Raw genomic sequence first — 14,432 nt, 5'->3', positions numbered from 1 at the left:
AGCGGGCCTAACAATCAAAGCTTGCGAATCAAAGCTTGCACAAAGAGGCACGCAAGGCTGCGAAAAGTCATGCTCGGCTTGAATGGTTGCACACCAATGCTCCCCATAGGCATGGTGCTTGGTGTGCATGAATGAGGAGACAAGGGAGGCGTTAGGTTGTGCACGCACAGCACAAATCTAGATGTAATTAAGGATAAGAAAATAAGTCTAGTTAGGTTTTTTGTTTTTCCCAAAAAAAACTATTAATAGTTCCTTCTCTCACTTCATTTTCATTTCACTTTTTTAGAGAGCTTGAGCTCAAGATCTACGTACGCACTCACGTAACGACATCAGCACATCACCATGTTAGCACAATAGGCATAGTCGTACATGGATATGGCACACACCAAGAACACCACACGTGTTACCATGCCTTCACAAAACACAGTGCAAGGCACCCAATGACCACATACTGGTGGCGACACCATGGAAGAGAGTGACGCCTTGGATTCTAGGACACGCCCAATGGCACTTCTCCCCTAGCCACTCAGGATCATTTCTGATGCATTTTTAATGAAGTTGAGTACACTAATTGTGAGAAACAGTACTTTACAAGATAAAAACACCTTTAATCATGTGTAAAAATACAATGTCATTGTTTGTCATCCAATGCATCAGAATTGCTCCTGGAGGACTGGGGAAGCTATGCCAGAATAGTGCAAATTTAGGCTCTGCCGGCCGCGGTGCAGGCTCAAAATTTGCACTGTTCTGGCACTTCTCCCCTAGCCACTCAAGATCATTTTTGATGCATTTATAATGAAGTTAAGTACACTAATTGTAAGAAACAATAGTTTACAAGATAAAAACACCTTTAATCATGTGTAAAAATACATTATTTGTCATCCAATGCATCAGAATTTCTCATAGAGGACTAGGGAAGCTATGCCAAAACAGTGCGAATTTAGACTCTGCATCGGTGGTGTAGACTCAAAACTCGCACTATTATGGCACTGCTCCCCCAGCCACTCAGGATTATTTATGATGCATTTATAATGAAGCTGATTATTTCTGATGCATTTATAATGAAGCTGATTATTTCTGATGCATTTTTAATGAACTTGAGTACATTGATTATGAAAAACATAGATAAAAACACATTTACTCATGTGTAAAAATACATTATTTGTCACCCAATACATCAGAGTTACTCCTGAAGGGCTGGGGAAGCTATACCAAAACAGTGCAAATTTGGGCTCTACAGCAGTAGTGCAGGCTCAAAATTTGCACTGTTCTCGCACTGCTCCCCCAGGCTCCCACGGTCATTTCTGACGCATTTATACAAAAAAAATTGATGGTGCAAACTAGAAAAACAATGATATTCTTGATGAAAATAAGTTTGCAAAAACTATATTGTATTCATAATAAGAAGTGATACATCATCTTTACAAAAGCTTTCTTACAGTATTGAGTTTCCTTCTCTTATTATTGGGCAGAGTGTGCTTAAGGAGTGATTGGGCTATTTCTTACGGATCCTCTATGCCTATGCTTTTGGCTATACCTATACAAGCAAGAAGCTTACCCCTAAATCTAGAACCAAAAACATTGAAGGCAAGAGATTTTTTAATCAGAACTATACATTTGGTGCTCTTCGCCATAGAGGCTACACAGAGCACCTTAGAGAGGGCTTTCAAAAAGAAGACAGTGAAGGCAAATTGAGGAGTGTAGTCCCTGTGGATAATGGTGATTCCATCCACAGGAAGCTGACCAAGATAGTGCACCAACGCAGCATTGTGTCCATGGACCTTGGCCTGGTCTCTGTTGCCGCCGCCTCTCCCAGTAAATCCATCAATTTCAACCACCCTCTGCAAAATCAAAGGAAAAATTAAAATATTTTCCTATACATAATTACAAATGTTTCTAAGTTGTAAAAGGTTGATTATTACCTCTTGCTTAATGTCTTCTTTTTCCAAAGTGCTGGTGGGGGCGGAGAGGTCAATTGAGGACTTTGCCTCATCCTTTTTAGGTGCTTTGGTCTCCTCCATCACTCCAGCAGCAAGGGTATCCGTTTCAGTCCTCTAGCTTGTCTTGTAAGGTTGTGAATTCCTCCTCTGGAACTAGGACTTGCTCTGCAGTCTCAACCACAGTTTCCTTGACCAAAGCAATTGCCTCTGCGATAGATTCTCCAAGAGGTAATATAACACTATCTAGGTGAGGACCGAGGTTTGGACCTATCAAGGTCCACCTCACATCGCGTGTATATAATGCCCAAGCATTCATTCATTCTCAAGCCACTTGCCTTTTCAAGGTCATGAAGAAATAAGCATTCTTCACCTTCCACCACAATGGTGCTCAAGAGATTGATCTCAAGCTCTGGCAGCACCTTGCTCTCCTCGTGTGGGGAAGATGGACCGTATCTTCTACTATAGTGGGTTGTTCAACTGCAGATTGTGCACCCTATGGAAAGTGCTCTGATGCAAGTTGCTCTTCCACACCATCACTCGTACATACCTAGTGCCTTCACTTCCTTGTCATCCCTCAAATACCCTGCCAATTTCAATGCAAGCATCTCAACCTCCTCATCCAAATCCTCATCGCGCTGATGAGGAACGCAAAAGTGGCAAGCCACGAGAGGAACCTAGTTCCTCAATTGCCCTTCCCCAACCTCTTCACCTCTTGCTTATTGAAGGTACATTAAGCTCTTGCGGGGAGGCAGATGTCGATAAAGTGTTCAAGGCGTTGGATGTAGGAGCGGGCATATTGTTGAATGTACTTAAGTAGCTCAATAGGCACCCATCGATCATTGGGGCAATGGGGAAAGGAGATGGAGTAGGGATCCAAGTATTTCTCCATGTATGCAATCTGCGTCTCATAATGTTGGGACGCAAGGGCGAGCGACTTTTAAAAGTTGACGAACATGACAAAGAGCTCACTCTTGCCCACCCACGGGGTGGTGGTTGCGAACTCATAGAAGTTGTCAAAGTGGGTAGCCATGTGAATGCAAAGAGATAGTGTGAGCTCGTGCTTAGTTTCTATCGCGTGAAAATGAGAAAGAAGGCACCTTTGGCTATTTATAGTTAAAATTTAAAGTTTGGCCTTTTCACACTAGACCACTAGATAAAAAATATTAAGATTTCAATTAAATAAAGATTGGTTAAAAAATTTGCAAAAATATTAAGATTTCAATTAAATAAAGATTGGTTAAAAAAGATCATACAACAAAATTACAAGCATGTCATCTAATCTGAAATTGTTATAATGTCTTCATTTTTTGCCTCTTGTGACATTTACTTCATGTTGATCTCCATCTCCTTGTTGACTTGAAAGCTCGTCATTGCCTTCACCTTGATCCTGAAATTCTTGCCCCTCACGTGCATCAAAATAGAGGCTACTTTCCCATATACCCAGTTCATCTTCAAGCTCTTCCACATGCCTACTATGTGTTGGTAGCACGGATTTAATATTCACATGATCACAAGATTTTTTGTGATAATAACACATGTGAACAAGTTATTCACATGTTCTCATGTTACCGCTCACAAAATAACAGGTCACTTGCCATTTGGGAACCCCTTAAAAGCTTGGCTACACATGGAAATAAGCTATTCACATCTTCCATGTTACCATCTTCACATAATAGCAGGTCAGTGGCCACCTAAGAAGATTTTTTATGCCCGACAAAGATAATTTTTTTAGGCCCTTGTGAAAGCTTTGTGAATATAACATGTGATCACAAGATTTTTTGTGTTATTAACATGTTCACATGGTTTCATTTACGTCAGTGAAATCCTTGGTTGGTAGGGCTATGCACCTTGCTGCTGAAAATTCAAGGTCCCCCATTTGCCATGATTCTGAGTCCATGGTTGTCACCTCCTTACGCTTCCCAATGTGTAAAAATATAAAAAGTGGCACAATAACCAGAAAGTGTAAGGGTTGATTCTAGACATGTAGTGGAATCAGATATACCTTTCTTCTCATCAACTTGAAACTTGACTCTTCCACATTGTCAAAGCCCATGATGCTAAAGTGTTGATGCAGGTCTGCTAGGCTCTAGTGCTTGCTTGTTGTGCCACTCACTCAATCCATCCATTTTGCATCATCACAACTACCTCAATAGGCACAATTTCTTCTTCTGAGGCTTGAAGTGGGATCCATGTCCCATGCTTTTGCATCCATCTTTAGTAGTGCAGATGCATGTACAAAATAGAGCATGCCTTCAAGAACCTGAAAGACACTATAGAATCTACTACATTGCACTTGTACACATCACCTTGATGTGACCCCTCATTAACCTCCCAACCCTCTCCTAGTAATCCTTGAATGAGGTCAGACCGTACCTCCTTACAAATATACATTGTTTTTGTTTGGTGCATTAGCATGGAATTGAACATGTGCACAAAGACATGTAAAGGACAAAACCAATTTAGCCCTACTGACCTAGATGCCTTTGAAAAACTTGAGTGATGTCTTGATATCACTTACCATCTTAAAATTTAAGCATAAGATGGTCCAAGCATCAGGTTTGGGCCATTCGGGGATTGTTAAGAGGGGGGTTGGGGATCTCTTCTAACTTGCCAAATAAACCTGGTTTTTAATTTATAAAAAATGAGTGAGAAAAGAAAAAGATATTGTTCTATACAAGATCACTTGGGCTTTGAGATAGAAACATTGCCTCTCCAATGGATGCATGCATAGCATAAAAAACTCTAGTGAGGCTTTGGAGTGGTTGTTCCTCAACATAATTAGAGGGAGAAATATCTGCAAAAAGAGATATAAGAAAATGGAGAATCATAAGAAAATTTGAAACAAAAAAATCCAATATTAGCATGTTGTTAAAGCTGTGTTTATATTACACTGACAATTTGAAGGAAACCTTGGTCGTTGGCCTTGAATGTATAGGTCTCCAAGGGTATACACATGCTGCACTATGGAAACCAGTCCTTCCTTCTTAGTATGCTTGAAGCCTTATAGCCGCCCCTTCCAATAATGTAACATATTTCCCAGTTGATACACTCGATGTGGTCCCTTAGAGCTTGGCTGCATGTAGACCCAAGCCCCAACCCTGAATCTGGTTGGAGCCCAAATTCCATTCTCATCTCTTGTGGTATGTAGCACAAGCTCTTCCACCTTCTCCCTGGGTCTTCTCAAATTAGTGGAAAAGGCCATGATGGTAAGGGAAGAGAATAAGGAAAAAGAAACGCTTGTTTTACAATAGAGGAGTGGAGAGGAGAGAAAGTCCAAGGGAAAAGAAAAGCTTGTTTTACAACAGAGGAGTGGAGAGGAGAGAAAGTTCAAGGTTTTCAGTGCACCAATGGAAAGCTTAAAAGAGGGTTAGATTTTGAGAATAGGCTTCCTGAACCTAGAGTAGACTAAAGAGGGATAGAGTTTCTGTAGCAATAGAGAGGGAGGGAGCTTGAGAGAGAGAGAGAGAGGGAGATTGAGAGCAAGGGAGCTTGAGAAGGAGGGAGATCTTGAGAGGGATGGAGTTTCTACAGCAATGGAGAGCTTAAAAAAGGAAGAACGAGGGAGAGGGAGCTTGAGACTGAGGGAGCTTGCGAAGGAGGGAGAGCTTGAGAGGTATGGAGTTTTTGCAGTAATGGAGAGTTTAGAAGAGGAAGAAAGAGGTTCAAAATGAGCTTTCCAAACCTAGAGTATGTTGGGGGAAGTTTGAGAGGGAAACACACTTTTGGGAAAAAATTAAAAATTTTCAAATTTTAGGGTTTTTAATCTACATGATTCTAGGTGGGGGGACCTCTAAGTTTGGGCCCAGGATGTAGGAGGAGGAGAGTAGTAATTAGGTCCCATTAGCAAACCAAAACCAAGGCCCCCTAGGGTCAAAGAAGTAAAAAATGTGCATCTAGCCCTCTTCCTATTGGTCCATTCCTAATCAAAAGTTAATCCAAGAGGCCCTCTTTGGGTCCAAAAAATTCCTAATGGATTGGTCATGTACATCCAATGGGTAGTTGTGGACGTTTTGGCAATCGAAGACCACCATAATTCCATTCTATTACAATATTACTTCGCATGCAAGGACACTGATACAAGCAAGGGACCTAATACAAGCCAGGGACCATCCCAATTGAAGGTCATAGATGAAGGTGATTATTTAAATTGGATTCAAATAATGGACACCACAGACACTAGGGGAAGGCGAGGATCAACATGGGTAACACTAGATGGGGAGGAACTTCCCAAAGTTATACCATTGTAAATGATGAGTGCCATGTACTTAGACAACGAGGAAATTATGGAGTATAGTGATGTTGAATCCATATAGAAAGAAGACTCTGATTCGTACACTTCTAACCTTTACACCTTTGGTGAGGAATCTTGAAACATGAGACAAAAATTCATCAATCTCAGTGGTGCAGGCCTGGTCTTTACATTGCTCAGGATCTTCAAGTTCCTCATGTTCATGAAGTCACTTCCGTGGCTTGTTTTTTTTCCAAACACAAGATCCTTCTATTAGTTAACAAAAAATAAGGTTCTTCAAAGGCTAGATACAAACTCGACTCCATGTACGAAGTGAGGATCAAAGAACAAAAAAGGGGAAAGGATGAACTTCTCCTCCAGCTGGCCACTCTATGAGGAGAAAGCTATCTCATATTAGGGGTGGGGGAAGGAATAACCATAGGTGCAAAGTGGGCTCACCACCACCACAATCTATGAGAAAAGGACCAGGTCTCACCAGATCCTTAGGAAGGCTTCTCGACACTTCCACATTTGGTTAAAACCACCTTGAAGCTTCCTCCAGCACTGGCCATGGAGGGTATGAATGATGCTTAGAAACAGATGCTCCTGATGGACTCTACACGGGCAGAGTGTGGGTGACTTCTATGGCTTTGCTACATCGAGCTCTATAGATGTGCCACGTGATAATGCTGCTACAAATATCCCATCCCTGTCTCTCAAAGCAGGATTCCAATGACCACTAGATGGGGCTGGGAGTGGCACTATCAAGATACAAAGGTGAGAGACCTAAAGGACTATCCACCCAGCTACCTCCTTAATGTAAGGAAGGCATGACAACCTTGGTCTCAATGCCCCCCCAAGCAATAGTGCCCCATGTAATAGTATGGAAATAGGACCTTTCCATAGTGAAGATGCAAAGAATCTATAGCAAAACCTACTGAGTCTTCGAGTAATCCCAAAGACAATGTCATTTGAGACTCTTGGAGATATCCACATCTCATACATGCTGCTGGTCTACCTCCAATGGCCAACCACGTGCTGACCGCACCAAACTCCTATGTGCCAGCTAGCCACCACAAAAAGAGAGTGATCTTTTGAAGCCAAAAATTGTCCCAAAGCCTCTTCTATGAATCTGAGAGAAAGTGCAATGATTGTTGCTTCACCCTCGACCTTGAGCATCTAGATCATACATCCAAGCCATGTGGTGCATGTAAAGAATGGGATACATGGAGTCACTATCTACATGATCATACCAAGTCCACTCTCCGGAGTCCCACTAGAGGCATGTGATGGGCATGCTCTCCCAAATCCATACTTACCAAAGTTGACCCACTACCTTGGCTGGTGGTGGGCCAATGTGCCAATCATGTTCATGGAATCCAATCACCCTCACCCTCTATAACGTGCATACACTGAAGTCCTCCAAGGGGGGAATCTCACTAATTTTCCATGAGGTCCAATCAAAAAGGTGAGCAAGGCAAAGCTCTCATCCGTACCATGAACTACTAGAAGAATATCATGCCTCTCGTAATCACTGCTAAGCCACCAATATGGAGGAATAGGGTAAGGGATCAGGGACAACCCCACTCTTAAGGAATGGTAGAGTTGATGTTGACGCTAAGTTTGTCTCTGTCCTAGATCCTAGTTAAGCCTCTCTTCTAAGCCACTGGGGGAAGCTGTCTAAATGTAAGCCAATCTCGAAGGGACCTAACAGGGACCATGCTCAAAGCTCTCCAAGACACATTATGCCAATCCCCTGTGACCACTAGGTAAACGGATCAGAGAGTTCCAAATTAAGGGTTGTAATCAGAGATGCTCCTTGGTGGCTACTCCCAAGCTCATAATAGACTGGCTGCAAATCTATCCTCAAAAGTTGGACTAAAGCCATGGGACCGCATCTCCGTGAAGATACATCTAGCGCTCTGTAGCCAAGGCCCAGAGTCAGTGTATGGATAGATATCTTGGCCAAGAGGAAATCCTTCCATGGCTCACTGCCTGAAAGAATTCCTCTAGTAATCAACTTTCCCAAAAGGGAACAACTTTGAATGACAGGTTTGATGATACCCAGGCCCCCTCTCTAGCATAACTGTATGACCACTCTCTCCAGGCCACTTTAGCCTGGGTGGGCCACCCATTATTGTCGTGAGCCTACAAAAAGTTATGGATCAACTATTGAACCTGACCAACGTAGGCCTATGTGAGAAGGACTAGCAAGAAGTAACATGCCAGATGGTGGCAAGAAGAACCTGGTTTGCCACTAATGCTTTAAAGAAAAGACTCGTTGAGCTCCAATATAGAAGCTTCTTCCGATAAGAGGAGCTAACTGCTGTTTTGGGGGTGTTAGGACACGGGAGAGTTGGGCGGTTCAGGGGAGTCCAAACATGTATGGACGACCAAGGCTATTTTAGTCTATATCCAAGAGTTGGGTGAAGAGTTGCCCTATTCTCTTGTAGCAGGTTCATGGGGATGATCTAGCACTGGTATAAGAGCATGGTTCTATCATCATCCTTCACTTTCTCTTGCGTAATCTCACAACAGGCTGCACCACCATCACCATAGTTCGCACCAACTCTTGGGAAAAAGCAGGCGCATATAGCCAACAGCCACGCCGGCGCACCATCGTTTTGTGAGAAGAACAAGCATTTCATCTTTCCCTTTTGTTCACAACCACAATAGTAGCCACCATAAGATTTCTCCAGCTAGCGCACAAGCCATAGCACGACTGTGTTTCTAACGTCGCATAGCTAACACACGTCATAGCCACCACAGAGGTGGGAAACGGGCTGCCAAGGCGACCACAACAGCATAGCCAAGACAGTAGCTACCGTTTTTAAAACCTCTCTCTCTGTTTCGTGTGGACACAACCAGCCACAAGATCTCAGCACAACCACCGTTCCTTGCAACAACAACACAGCCGAAGATTGTTTTTGGATGGAGTTGCACAACCGGTTCTCAGCGCGGCCAGCTTTTTATCTTAGTCGCCATAGCAGCACGCCAATATATATATATATATATAAAGCTACCGTATACTGCTACGGTTGTTGCACACAGCCAGGAGGAGAGAATCAACAGCCTCAACACGGCTATGCTCAGTAGGCAACACCCCTCTCTCTCTCTCTCTCGTGTTGGTGAGGAGATCAATAGTATAGCTGCCCGCTTTGCTTTTTCTGCAACTACGACCATAGTAGGATTTAGCTAAAACTTTAAAAGGTGCAACCCATCAAACACCCCGGAGAAAGCTAATATCTCTCTCTCTTTCTCTCTCTCTCTCTCTCTCTCTCATATCGGCGGAAGGAGAGAAGCATCTCTCTCTCTTTCTCTTGTATTGGAAGAAGGAGAGAAGCAACACCGCTACTCCAATACCGAGGGGTGTCCACAAGAGAGAAGAGCAATCAAGAGCAAGACAAGCCAATTTTGGTTCAGTACTCATCTTCATCTTGCACTCAAATTTGATTTATTACCATGACCTCAGAAGATTCTGAGCACCCCAAGGGTCAAGAGCATGGCGGTCTTCCATCTTTGGATACCAATATGGCTGATCTGAATGTGGATTATCACGGATTTGTGGATTTACATGCACATACTTTATTACAATCATGCACACATTGTAAATTGAGCAATGTTTTACTTGTTCTTTCTCAAAGTTTACAAACCATGCAAGAGACTCTTAAGCAATTGGTCACTAATTTAGGGTTTTGGAGTGTCTCGGTTATACTCCAGGGGCATCTACACCTAGGGGGTCAACTCAAGATACCGAAATGCCTAGGAATCAGAAAGTGGCAGTTATGCTCAAGATCATGAAGCCTCCTCTGTTCTGCGAGGAAGAGAAGGAGCATAATAAAGATGCAGTGACAAAAGTGGACGGACTTGCACCTTTTGGAGCGTTCTCCTGATGCTGTTTTGCATGCTCGCAGTAAGTCTCATGCTTGAGGCCAAGGCCTACAAGTGGTGGATGAGCCTCGGTGATAGCGTTTGATCTATGACATGGGCTACTTTTGAGGCATTTTTTTTGCAATCATTATTACTTAAGAACAAGAAGGATCACAATTGGAATGCTTGGGACAATTGTAAGATGGAAGGTCTTACGTTGACCCAATATATTTCTAACTATCGCGAGATAATTCTCAAGATCAAAGGTTTGGATGATTTTCAGAAAGTACGAGGTTTTCTACGTGATCTACATAATGAATATAAGACTGAGGTTAAAACTAAATATCCTAAAACTTTAGAAGAGGCCATAAAAAGTGTGAAAATCTTCAATGAAAATATTGAGAAGAAATGCACGGCTAAGACACCTTGGGTTAGAGCATCCAACTTCCATAGTTCTAAGGGGAACAAACGAAAGGGGGCCAAATAAGGTAGTGATGCAGTTAAGAAGGCCAAGGGAGACAAGGGGTCCCTTGTTTCTACAATATTTTGAGCGAGCTAAAAAGGAAAAATTATGTTTTATTTGCATGGATATTGATCACGATGGAACAGAATTGTCCAAAGAACCATGAAAAAGATGTCAATAAAGGTGGTAGTAAGGAACTGCACACAGTACAAGTCTTGCCACTCGAAGCTTCTCAAAAGCTTTTTGAAGTTCAAGTATGCCATACCAATGCCACGCATGAGTGTTGTGTAACCTTGTGAATTGGTTCAGATGCATGGACACATCAACGAAGGAAGAGTTCATGTCATGATTTTCGATGGGGCTACACATAACTTTTTGAATTATCACTTGGTTAAAAAATTAAAATTACCACAAAGCCTTAGTGATCATAAATGCATGGTATCTCTTGCTAATGGGAATGATAAGCATGTATGGGACATGAAATGCACTTAGATTTTCATGTTATGCATATTATAAGAGTTGATGTTATTTTGGGTCGTGAATGGTTGTTTTATTTAGGACCATCTCTTTCTCATAGTTATCTAGATAATACTTTTTATTTTGAGGTGAATGGTAAACAAGTTCATTTGCAAGGTGAACGTGATGTGACCCCATCTCCACTCATTTGTTTTGCTGAAGTGGATCGCCTTGTACATGCTCATGAAATAGAAAATCTCTTTTTGTGTTACATGTCTCCTTCAGTTTTGTCTCATGATGATGCTAGTGGTGGTGATTTTTAATTCCAATTTGAATATTGAATCTCTCAATTTTATCATATATGAACAATATGTTAGTTCTATGCATAGTAATGAACAAACTAAATTTTTTCCTAAGCTCACTCAACAAATTTCTAACTTTTTGTAAAATCTTTTGCTTGAATTTCATGATGTGTTTGCAAGTGACTTGCTGTTTGGTTTCCCCCCTAAGTGCAATGTCCAAAATGCCATTGAAGTTCTCAAGGATGCTAAACCACTCTGCAAGCCTCCGTAGTGAGGCTAGTGAGGTAGAGCATCAACTTGCTAAATACCTCGCCAGGGACTTCATTAGGCCGAGGAATTCGCCATGGGCGTCACCAATTTTTTTGGTAAAGAAGAAAGATGGGTCTATGCATTTATGCGTGGACTCATGATTTAAATGCAATCACGATAAAGAATAAGTATCCGTTTACCACGAGTTGATAAGCTTTTTGATCAATTGCAAGGTGCACGATACTTTAGCTAGATTGACTTAAGGTCATCAAGTCCACATCCGCACATGGAGGATGTGCCTAAGAAAACTCTTTGTACCAAATTTGGGGATTATTTTGTCTAACTAATGTTCCATCTGCCTTTACGATGATTATGGATAGCGTCTTATGCCCATATCTTGGTTGATTTTCTATAGTATTTCTTGATGATATTTTGATCTTTAGTCACACTGAGAAAGAGAATTTGCAACACTTAAGATTAGTGTTTGAATTTCTAAGACAAAACGCACTTTATGCTAAAAACTTTGAAGACAAAAAAAGTGCCAAAGTTGTCACCTAGGTGTTGTGGACCTTTCACAATACTTAATCATGTAGGTGAAGTTGCCTACAAGTTAGCTCTGCCAGAACATTCCAAGGTTCACCCAATTTTTCATGTTAGAGTCGTTTGTGGAAACTACTAGGCGATGATGTCAATGTGGTGGATACAGGTGTTCTTGTAGATTTAGTGGAGCCTTCGGTGTTACCACACAAGCCAGTGCACATCTTGGATTTTCATGAGAAGCAAACTCGTCTTTCACATAATTAGACAACAGTGTCTAGTTAAGTGGAAGGATAGACGGAAAAAGGTTCAACTTGGGAGGATGTTAGTACTCTCAAGACCCGATATCCTACCTTTTTTTTAAAGGACAAAAACTCTTCCAAAAGGGGGGGAGTAGTGTCAGGACACGAGTAGGACTAGGGGAGTCGGTCAGTTCAAGGGAGTCCGAACATGTGGATGCCCAGGGCTATTTTAGTTGGCTAGGGGAGTCGGTCAGTTCAAGGGAGTCCGAGCATGTGGACGCCCAGGGCTATTTTAGCTGGCTAGGGTCTATATCTGACGGTTGGGTGGACAGTTGCCCTATTCTGTTCTAGCTGGTTCATGGGGGTCTCATGGCCAATCTCACAGGGGAAAACTTTTTCCCCAATAAAACAACCCCTCTTTACTTTATGAACTAACGGATTTTTTTCTAAAGTTGAATTAAAAAAACCCTCTTGTTACTGTAATCTTGTTAAACTTTCTCAATGTATCTAATTAAAAAACCCCTCTTGCTGAACTCACGTGGTACACTAACATTTTTTGAGGTAAACCCCCCGAGATGCCCACCTGACATACAAGATAACAATCTAGAGACCCCTCGGGATCCACTAGAAAGCCTCTAGGTACCATGTTGGGGTGGGCGGACCCAGAATCCACACAATTTGTGCTAGTTGATATGCTCTCCTGATACATGATAGAAGATCTATATTGCCTCTATAAACCTCTGAAGGTTCCCCATGTCTCCTGATACGTATGTTGCTTTGCCATCTGTAAACTCTAAGTCTAATTTCTCCTCCTATGCATGGATGGGAAGACGCAATCCCTGAAGCCTAGTCTCTCGAGCTAAGAGAAAAGTGCTCATGGCCTCGGTAATAAATATGAACAGAGAGAGTGCTAGAGGGCAGCCTTGTTGGACCAATCATGAAAGGAGAAATATGTCACCTATGAGAACCTAATTGTGAGAGGCCGAGTAAAGTTCGAAAACCACAACCACTGCTTCGAAATACCCATCTGGCACATTGTCCCCTCCAGAAAGACCTAATAAACTCTATCATAGGCTTTCTAAAAATCCAGAAGGAGCACAATGAGATCCTACTGATGCATCTTGGCCAAAGTTGTTACCTCCTAGAAAGTGAAGATATTTTCCAAATTTCTTTGATCGTGAACAAAACCTATATGAGTATCACGAATCAAGTTGGAGAGGAAGGGTTGAAGTCTCCAGCTAATTACCTTGAAATGTTTTTTATAGAAGATGGGTCTCTACTACCAAATCTCCAAATCTATCACCACCCTCCTTAAGGAATCAAGTGTGTTAGACCTTGTGGACTCTAAGGATGCTGTTAACCACACTGGTTAACATCACTTTTAAGCGCGATTACACTTCATGTAGGTTACTTTTATGTAAACCGCACTAAACTCTTCATGTAAAAAGATATATGGGATGACCGAGCTTACGACTTGTGTAATGTGAGCCATGAGCATAAGCCTAGGTGTACATAGAGCTAGAAGAACCAATTTTGGGCCCCCAATTGTAGAATGGGTAGCTGCCTGACCAGTGTAAAAATAAAGTTCATGTATATAAGTGACTTATGAATATGAAAAGGGACAATCCCATTATCACAATTGATTATCCCTCTCTCTCTCTCTCTCTCTCTCTCTCTCTCTCTCTCTTTCTCTCTCTCTCTCTCTCTCTCTCTCTCTCTCTCTCTCTCTCGCTCTTGTGGCTATGGTGGTAAGCTTGTGTGCATCCATGCTTGCTTGGTTGATTGTATGTGTGTGCATGTAGGTGAGGTTCTCATTTGTAAGATTCCTCCCCAATCTCTCAAGATGTCCGGTATCTTCTCCTGTAATCAAATCCCTCTTAAGAAAAGAAAGATCTTGTTTCTACCTGTTTTGGCTTAGAGAGAGAAAATATTCTAGAGAGAGGTTATTCAAATTTTGGATATTTTTAGATGGAAAAATATCTCCTTATTAAAATAAATTCCTCAAAAACAGAAGTTCAAAAAGATTTTCAGAAGGTGCATTAGAAATCAATAAAATTCTGTTCAAAAGCCCTTATCCTAGGGGTCTAAGTTTTTTAAAATTTTTAAATTAAGGTTCTGAGGGGCCAATCAGATTCATCCAAATGT

The sequence above is a fragment of the Cibotium barometz genome, chromosome 16, assembly GCF_041138505.1.
Source record: "Cibotium barometz isolate CiBa-2024 chromosome 16, ASM4113850v1, whole genome shotgun sequence".
In the NCBI taxonomy this organism is placed as follows: Eukaryota; Viridiplantae; Streptophyta; class Polypodiopsida; order Cyatheales; family Cibotiaceae; genus Cibotium; species Cibotium barometz.
This window is presented reverse-complemented; position numbering follows the sequence as displayed.